Below are 10,000 nucleotides of genomic sequence, written 5' to 3'. Positions count from 1 at the left end.
AAGGCGGATCTCCTCAAGCCTTAAGCAACTAGCGCAGGCTCTCGGCAGCACTTTGAAAATTTTTCAGCCGAAATCTCGAACGTCTGGTAATCCCAAGGGGGGACTTTGAAATTTTTTCTGCACTCATGGTCATCCGACAGAGGGACTTTGAAAATTTTCCTGCACTCATGGTCATCCTACGAGGACACTTTGAAAATAAACACGACACTCTGGTCATCCTGTGGAGAGAGGACAAGAGGGTGGATCACGGTGGGACTGCCGTGACCCTAAGCTACTATTGAGGCATCAACCTGGGATGAGCTGGGGTCTGACATCCCCCTGTTGCCATGGAGGTCTAAAGGATGACCATTAGTTGTGGTTCTCGCCCCGGGACTTGGGTCAGAGTACAGCCGAAGTGGAGCACTTGTGTCGGACTAGGGAGGCTGTGCCGTGCCCCCTGGAGGTCTAAAGGATGACCAGTAGTTGTGGTTCTCGCCCCGGGACTTGGGTCAGAGTATAGCCCAAGTGGAGCACTTGTGTCGGCCTAGGGAGGCTGTGCCGGGCCCCCTGGAGGTCTAAAGGATGACCATGAGGTCAAAAGGATGACCAGTAGTTGTGGTTCTCGCCCCGGGACTTGGGTCAGAGTATAGCCCAAGTGGAGCACTTGTGTCGGACTAGGGAGGCTGTGCCGTGCCCCCTGGAGGTCTAAAGGATGACCAGTAGTTGTGGTTCTCGCCCCGGGACTTGGGTCAGAGTATAGCCCAAGTGGAGCACTTGTGTCGGACTAGGGAGGCTGTGCCGTGCCCCCTGGAGGTCTAAAGGATGACCAGTAGTTGTGGTTCTCGCCCCGGGACTTGGGTCATAGTATAGCCCAAGTGGAGCACTTGGGTCGGACTAGGGAGGCTGTGTCGTGCCCCCTGGAGGTCTAAAGGATGACCAGTAGTTGTGGTTCTCGCCCCGGGACTTGGGTCAGAGAATAGCCCAAGTGGGACACTTGTGTCGGACTAGGGAGGCTCTGCCGTGCCCCCTGGAGGTCTAAAGGATGACCAGTAGTTGTGGTTCTCGCCCCGGGACTTGGGTCAGAGTATAGCCCAAGTGGAGCACTTGTGTCGGACTAGGGAGGCTGTGCCGTGCCCCCTGGAGGTCTAAAGGATGACCATTAGTTGTGGTTCTCGCCCCGGGACTTGGGTCAGAGTACAGCCCAAGTGGAGCACTTGCGTCGGACTAGGGAGGCTGTGCCGGGCCCCCTGGAGGTCTAAAGGATGACCAGTAGTTGTGGTTCTCGCCCCGGGCCGTGGGTCTGAGTATGGCCCAAGTGGGACACTTGTGTCGGACTAGGGAGGCTCTGCCGTGCCCCCTTGAGGTCTAAAGGATGACCAGTAGTTGTGGTTCTCGCCCCGGGACTTGGGTCATAGTATAGCCCAAGTGGGACACTTGTGTCGGACTAGGGAGGCTCTGCCGTGCCCCCTTGAGGTCTAAAGGATGACCATGAGGTCAAAAGGATGACCAGTAGTTGTGGTTCTCGCCCCGGGACTTGGGTCAGAGTATGGCCCAAGTGGTGCACTTGTGTCGGTCTAGGGAGGCTGTGCCGGTCCCCCTGGAGGTCTAAAGGATGACCAGTAGTTGTGGTTCTCGCCCCGGGACTTGGGTCAGAGTATAGCCCAAGTGGAGCACTTGTGTCGGACTAGGGAGGCTGTGCCGGGCCCCCTGGAGGTCTAAAGGATGACCAGTAGTTGTGGTTCTCACCCCGGGTCGTGGGTCCGAGTCTGGCCCGAGTAGAGCACTTTGGTCGGCTACCGGGGGGTGTGCCGTGCCCCCTGGAGGTCTAAAGGATGACCAGTAGTTGTGGTTCTCGCCCCGGGACTTGGGTCAGAGTATAGCCCAAGTGGAGCACTTGTGTCGGCCTAGGGAGGCTGTGCCGGGCCCCCTGGAGATCTAAAGGATGACCATGAGGTCAAAAGGATGACCAGTAGTTGTGGTTCTCGCCCCGGGACTTGGGTCAGAGTATAGCCCAAGTGGAGCACTTGTGTCGGCCTAGGGAGGCTGTGCCGGGCCCCCTGGAGGTCTAAAGGATGACCAGTAGTTGTGGTTCTCGCACCGGGACTTGGGTCAGAGTACAGCCCAAGTGGAGCACTTGTGTCGGTCTAGGGAGGCTGTGCCGGGCCCCCTGGAGGTCTAAAGGATGACCATGAGGTCAAAAGGATGACCAGTAGTTGTGGTTCTCGCCCCGGGACTTGGGTCAGAGTATAGCCCAAGTGGAGCACTTGTGTCGGACTAGGGAGGCTGTGCCGTGCCCCCTGGAGGTCTAAAGGATGACCAGTAGTTGTGGTTCTCGCCCCGGGACTTGGGTCAGAGTATAGCCCAAGTGGAGCACTTGTGTCGGCCTAGGGAGGCTGTGCCGGGCCCCCTGGAGGTCTAAAGGATGACCATGAGGTCAAAAGGATGACCAGTAGTTGTGGTTCTCGCCCCGGGACTTGGGTCAGAGTATAGCCCAAGTGGAGCACTTGTGTCGGACTAGGGAGGCTGTGCCGTGCCCCCTGGAGGTCTAAAGGATGACCAGTAGTTGTGGTTCTCGCCCCGGGACTTGGGTCAGAGTATAGCCCAAGTGGAGCACTTGTGTCGGACTAGGGAGGCTGTGCCGTGCCCCCTGGAGGTCTAAAGGATGACCAGTAGTTGTGGTTCTCGCCCCGGGACTTGGGTCATAGTATAGCCCAAGTGGAGCACTTGGGTCGGACTAGGGAGGCTGTGTCGTGCCCCCTGGAGGTCTAAAGGATGACCAGTAGTTGTGGTTCTCGCCCCGGGACTTGGGTCAGAGAATAGCCCAAGTGGGACACTTGTGTCGGACTAGGGAGGCTCTGCCGTGCCCCCTGGAGGTCTAAAGGATGACCAGTAGTTGTGGTTCTCGCCCCGGGACTTGGGTCAGAGTATAGCCCAAGTGGAGCACTTGTGTCGGACTAGGGAGGCTGTGCCGTGCCCCCTGGAGGTCTAAAGGATGACCATTAGTTGTGGTTCTCGCCCCGGGACTTGGGTCAGAGTACAGCCCAAGTGGAGCACTTGCGTCGGACTAGGGAGGCTGTGCCGGGCCCCCTGGAGGTCTAAAGGATGACCAGTAGTTGTGGTTCTCGCCCCGGGCCGTGGGTCTGAGTATGGCCCAAGTGGGACACTTGTGTCGGACTAGGGAGGCTCTGCCGTGCCCCCTTGAGGTCTAAAGGATGACCAGTAGTTGTGGTTCTCGCCCCGGGACTTGGGTCATAGTATAGCCCAAGTGGGACACTTGTGTCGGACTAGGGAGGCTCTGCCGTGCCCCCTTGAGGTCTAAAGGATGACCATGAGGTCAAAAGGATGACCAGTAGTTGTGGTTCTCGCCCCGGGACTTGGGTCAGAGTATGGCCCAAGTGGTGCACTTGTGTCGGTCTAGGGAGGCTGTGCCGGTCCCCCTGGAGGTCTAAAGGATGACCAGTAGTTGTGGTTCTCGCCCCGGGACTTGGGTCAGAGTATAGCCCAAGTGGAGCACTTGTGTCGGACTAGGGAGGCTGTGCCGGGCCCCCTGGAGGTCTAAAGGATGACCAGTAGTTGTGGTTCTCACCCCGGGTCGTGGGTCCGAGTCTGGCCCGAGTAGAGCACTTTGGTCGGCTACCGGGGGGTGTGCCGTGCCCCCTGGAGGTCTAAAGGATGACCAGTAGTTGTGGTTCTCGCCCCGGGACTTGGGTCAGAGTATAGCCCAAGTGGAGCACTTGTGTCGGCCTAGGGAGGCTGTGCCGGGCCCCCTGGAGATCTAAAGGATGACCATGAGGTCAAAAGGATGACCAGTAGTTGTGGTTCTCGCCCCGGGACTTGGGTCAGAGTATAGCCCAAGTGGAGCACTTGTGTCGGCCTAGGGAGGCTGTGCCGGGCCCCCTGGAGGTCTAAAGGATGACCAGTAGTTGTGGTTCTCGCACCGGGACTTGGGTCAGAGTACAGCCCAAGTGGAGCACTTGTGTCGGTCTAGGGAGGCTGTGCCGGGCCCCCTGGAGGTCTAAAGGATGACCAGTAGTTGTGGTTCTCGCCCCGGGCCGTGGGTCTGAGTATGGCCCAAGTGGGGCACTTGCGTCGGACTGGGGAGGCTCTGCCGCGCCCCCTGGAGGTCAAAAGGATGACCAGTAGTTGTGGTTCTCACCCCGGGTCGTGGGTCCGAGTCTGGCCCGAGTAGAGCACTTTGGTCGGCTACCGGGGGGTGTGCCGTGCCCCCTGGAGCCATGGGAGTGAGCTCCAGCAGACTGGTATTTTTCGGAGAACCAGGCCCACACTCCTCAGACTTTGTGCCCAGGGACAGGCCACCAAAATCGGCCGCGGCTCGTGCACTTTGCCCCTGCGTTTCTCCCAGAACCAGAGCCGGAAAAATCCCAAAATTGATGCCCAGAGATAGTCGACTCTGCCTGGAATAGATTGCCACCCAAACCCGCCAACTCACGCTGGTTTTCCGATGGCCTCACCTACTAACCCGAGCATGGTCATCGCTCGCACCTTCCAAAACCTCCAGGGGCGCAGGCACTTTTCATTTACTGGCCATAAGGCCGACCGCCTTAAGCGTTAAGCGATAAGCGAAAGGCTTAGTTTGGACTTAGTTTTTGGAGCGACGAGGTCGCCGTTTTGTCAATTCTGAACCGATTTTCACGCGGTTTTCGACTGCCTGCGCCTGGGGAGCCGCCCAGAAGCCCCAGGCAGTGTTCTGGGTGGACTTCCGGACCGGTCCGGACCCGGTACCGGCCGGGGGAACCGCACCACGCCTCTCGGGCGTTTCTACACCGATTTTCGCGGGGTTTTCGACTGCATAGACGGGGCCACCTGCTGCAGGGCCCGAGGGAGGGCCTTACTGAGCTGGGTCCGACGCAGGGCCCGGTTCCTGGAGCCCGCTGGGGGGGGGGGGGGGTTCTCTAAGGCTCACGGCGGGCTGCTGAGGGGCCGGATCGGATGCAGACAGGCGCTCCTCTGCCCAGGTCTTTGCTCCCCTGCCCCACTAGGAATGGAAGACACACTGCCAACAGCTTCTGGAGGGTGATGGGCCCTGCTGCAGACCAGGTCCGACCCAGGTTTCAGCTATCCCACCCCGCAGGGACTTAAAGACACACTGCCATCAGCTTCTGGAGGCTGCTGAGCTCTACTATAGAGCAGGTCCGACCCAGGTTTCAGCTCCTGCAGCCCACTAGGACTTAAACACACACTGCCATCAGCGTCTGGATGGTGATGGGCCCTGCTGCAGACCAGGTCCGACCCAGGTTTCAGCTATCCCACCCCGCAGGGACTTAAAGACACACTGCCATCAGCTTCTGGAGGCTGCTGAGCTCTACTATAGAGCAGGTCCGACCCAGGTTTCAGCTCCTGCAGCCCACTAGGACTTAAACACACACTGCCATCAGCGTCTGGATGGTGATGGGCCCTGCTGCAGACCAGGTCCGACCCAGGTATCAGCTCCTGCACCCCGCAGGGAATTGAAGACACACTGCCATCAGCTTCTGGAGGCTGCTGAGCTCTGCTATAGACCAGGTCCGACCCAGGTTTCAGCTCCTGCACCCCGCAGGGAACTAAACACACACTGCCATCTGCAACTGGAGGCTGCTGAGCCCTGCTGCAGACCAGGTCCGACCCAGGTTATGGCTCTCCCACCCCCCTGGGACTTAAACACACACAGCCATCAGCTTCTGGATGGTGATGGGCCCTGCTGCAGACCAGGTCCGACCCAGGTTTCAGCTCCTCAACCCCGCAGGGACTTAAACCCACACCGCCATCAGCTTCTGGAGGGTGATGGGCCCTGCTGCGGGCCAGGTCCGACCCAGGTTTCAGCTCTCCCACCCCGCAGGGACTTAAACACACACAGCCATCAGCTTCTGGGGGCTGCTGAGCCCTGCTGCAGACCAGGTCCGACCCAGGTTTCAGCTCTCCCACCCCGCAGGGTCTTTAACACACACACTGCCATCAGCTGCTGGAGGCTGCTGAGCTCCGCTATAGACCAGGTCCGACCCAGGTTTCTGCTCCTGCACCCCGCAGGGAATGAAAGACACACTGCCATCAGCTTCTGGAGGCTGCTGAGCCCTGCTGCAGACCAGGTCCGACCCAGGTATCGGCTCTCCAACCAGGCAGAGACTTAAACACACACACACACACACACACTGCCATCAGCTTCTGGGGGCTGCTGAGCTCTGCTGTAGACCGGGTCCGACCCAGGTTTCTGCTCCTCCACCCCGCAGGGACTTAAACACACACTGCCACCAGCTTCTGGAGGGTGATGGGCCCTGCTTTAGACCAGGTCTGACCCGGGATATAGCTCTCCCACCCCGCAGGGACTTAAACACTCACTGCCATCAGCTGCTGGAGGCTGCCGAGCTCTGCTGCAGACCAGGTCCCACCCAGGTTTCTGCTCCTGCACCCCGCAGGGACTTAAACACACACTGCCACCAGCTTCTGGAGGGTGATGGGCCCTGCTGTGGACCAGGTCCGACCCGGATATCAGCTCTCCCACCAGGCAGGGACTTAAACACACACTGCAATCAGCTGCTGGAGGCTGCTGAGCTCTACTATAGACCAGGTCCGACCCAGGTTTCAGCTCTCCCACCAGGCAGTGACTTAAAGACACACTGCCATCAGCTGCTGGAGGCTGCTGAGCTCTTCTATAGACCAGGTCCGACCCAGGTTTCAGCTCTCACACCAGGCAGGGACTTAAACACACACTGCCATCAGCTGCTGGAGGCTGCTGAGCTCTGCTATAGACCAGGTCCGACCCAGGTTTCAGCTCTCCCACCAGGCAGGGACTTAAAGACACACTGCCATCAGCTGCTGGAGGCTGCCGAGCCCTGCTGCAGACCATGTCCGACCCAGGTTTCAGCTCTCCCACCAGGCAGGGACTTAGAGGCACGCTGCCATCAGCTTCTGGAGGCTGCTGAGCTCTGCCATAGACCAGGTCCGACCGAGGTTTCAGCTCTCCCACCCCGCAGGGACTTAAACACACACTGCCATCAGCTGCTGGAGGCTGCTGAGCTCTGCTATAGACCAGGTCCGACCCGGGATATAGCTCTCCCACCCCGCAGGGACTTAAACACACACTGCCATCAGCTGCTGGAGGCTGCTGAGCTCTTCTATAGACCAGGTCCGACCCAGGTTTCAGCTCTCCCACCCCGCAGGGACTTGAACACACACTGCCATCAGCTTCTGGAGGCTGCTGAGCTCTGCTATAGACCAGGTCCGACCCAGGTTTCTGCTCCTCCACCCCGCAGGGAATTAAAGACACACTGCCATCAGCTTCTGGATGGTGATGGGCCCTGCTGCAGACCAAGTCCGACCCGGGTTACAGCTCTCCCACCAGGCAGGGAATTAAACACACCCCGCCATCAGCTGCTGGAGGCTGCCTGCTGCTCCTGCACCCCGCCATCAGCTGCTGGAGGCTGCCTGCACCTCCTGCACCCCGCCATCAGCTGCTGGAGGCTGGCTTCTGCTCCTCCACCCCGCCATCAGCTGATGGAGGCTGCCTGCTTCTCCACCCCGCCATCACTAGCTGGAGGCTGGCTGCTGGAGGCTGGCTGCAGCTCCTCCACCCCGCCATCAGCTGCTGGAGGCTGCCTGCAGCTCCTGCACCCCGCCATCACCAGCTGGAGGCTGGCTTCTGCTCCTCCACCCCGCCATCAGCTGATGGAGGCTGCCTGCTTCTCCACCCCGCCATCACTAGCTGGAGGCTGGCTGCTGGAGGCTGGCTGCAGCTCCTCCACCCCGCCATCAGCTGCTGGAGGCTGGCTGCTGCTCCTGCACCCCGCCATCAGCTGCTGGAGGCTGGCTGCTGCTCCTCCACCCAACCATCAGCTGCTGGACGCTGGCTGCAGCTCCTCCACCCCACCATCAGCTGCTGGACGCTGGCTGCAGCTCCTCCACCCCGCCATCAGCTGCTGGAGGCTGCCTGCAGCTCCTGCACCCCGCCATCAGCTGCTGGAGGCTGCCTGCAGCTCCTGCACCCCGCCATCACCAGCTGGAGGCTGGCTTCTGCTCCTCCACCCCGCCATCAGCTGATGGAGGCTGCCTGCTTCTCCACCCCGCCATCACTAGCTGGAGGCTGGCTGCTGGAGGCTGGCTGCTGCTCCTCCACCCAACCATCAGCTGCTGGACGCTGGCTGCAGCTCCTCCACCCCACCATCAGCTGCTGGACGCTGGCTGCAGCTCCTGCACCCCGCCATCAGCTGCTGGAGGCTGGCTTCTGCTCCTCCACCCCGCCATCAGCTGCTGGAGGCTGCCTGCTGCTCCTGCACCCCGCCATCAGCTGCTGGAGGCTGGCTGCTGCTCCTGCACCCCGCCATCAGCTGCTGGAGGCTGGCTGCTGGAGGCTGGCTGCAGCTCCTCCACCCCACCATCAGCTGCTGGACGCTGGCTGCAGCTCCTCCACCCCACCATCAGCTGCTGGACGCTGGCTGCAGCTCCTGCACCCCGCCATCAGCTGCTGGAGGCTGGCTTCTGCTCCTCCACCCCGCCATCAGCTGACGGAGGCTGCCTGCTTCTCCACCCCGCCATCACTAGCTGGAGGCTGGCTGCTGGAGGCTGGCTGCAGCTCCTCCACCCCACCATCAGCTGCTGGACGCTGGCTGCAGCTCCTGCACCCCGCCATCAGCTGCTGGAGGCTGGCTTCTGCTCCTCCACCCCGCCATCAGCTGACGGAGGCTGCCTGCTTCTCCACCCCGCCATCACTAGCTGGAGGCTGGCTGCTGGAGGCTGGCTGCAGCTCCTCCACCCCGCCATCAGCTGCTGGAGGCTGGCTGCTGCTCCTGCACCCCGCCATCAGCTGCTGGACGCTGGCTGCAGCTCCTCCACCCCGCCATCACCAGCTGGAGGCTGCCTGCTGCTCTTCCACCCCGCCATCAGCTGATGGACGCTGGCTGCAGCTCCTCCACCCCGCCATCAGCTGCTGGAGGCTGGCTGGCCGCTGGAGGCTGGCTGCTGCTCCCACACACCGCCATCAGCTGCTGGAGGCTGGCTGGCTGCTGGAGGCTGGCTGCTGCTGCTCCTCCTCCCCGCCATCACCAGCTGGAGGCTGGCTGCTGCTCCTACACCCCGCCATCAGCTGATGGAGGCTGCCTGCTCCTCCGCCCCGCCATCACCAGCTGGAGGCTGGCTGCTGGAGGCTGGCTGCAGCTCCTTCACCCCGCCATCACCAGCTGGAGGCTGGCTTCTGCTCCTGCACCCCGCCATCAGCTGCTGGAGGCTGGCTTCTGCTCCTCCACCCCGCCACCAGCTGCTGGAGGCTGGCTGCTGCTCCTGCACCCCGCCAGCAGCTGCTGGAGGCTGGCTGCTGCTCCTCCACCACCCAACCATCAGCTGCTGGACGCTGGCTGCAGCTCCTCCACCCCGCCATCAGCTGCTGGTGGCTGGCTGCTGCTCCTGCACCCCGCCATCAGCTGCTGGTGGCTGGCTGCAGCTCCTTCACCCCGCCATCACCAGCTGGAGGCTGGCTGCTGCTCCTGCACCCCGCCATCAGCTGCTGGAGGCTGGCTGCAGCTCCTCCACCCCACCATCAGCCGTTGGAGGCTGGCTGCTGCTCCTCCACCCTGACATCACCAGCTGGAGGCTTCTGTTCCTCCACCCCACCATCAGCAGCTGGAGGCTGGCTGCTTGAGGCTGGCTGCTGCTCCCCCACCCCGCCATCACCTGCTGGAGGCTTCTGCTCAGCCACACCGCCACCAGCTGCCTGTGGTGAACCGCTGACGACCAGCCCAGGCCCACGTCTCACCTCTCCCTGCCCGCCCTGGATGCACAACCACCCACCCAGGCTCAAGTTTCCCCCTGCCCGCTGCACGTCCAGCCGGCCTCTGCCCTGTCCCCTCTCTCACCAGCATCACATCCAGGCTCATCAGGCATCCCCATGCCCGCAGCCTTCTCCCACCCACACTCAACACCACCGAACCCAGGATCAGGCTCCACCATCCCCGAAGACTTCTCCCACCCTCACTCAACACCATCACACCCAGCATCAGGCTCCCCCAGCCCCGCAGCCTTCTCCCACCCACACTCA

This window comes from Nothobranchius furzeri, unplaced genomic scaffold (genome assembly GCF_043380555.1).
Source record: "Nothobranchius furzeri strain GRZ-AD unplaced genomic scaffold, NfurGRZ-RIMD1 Scf074, whole genome shotgun sequence".
Lineage (NCBI taxonomy): Eukaryota > Metazoa > Chordata > Actinopteri > Cyprinodontiformes > Nothobranchiidae > Nothobranchius > Nothobranchius furzeri.
Note: the sequence above shows the minus strand (reverse complement) of the source record.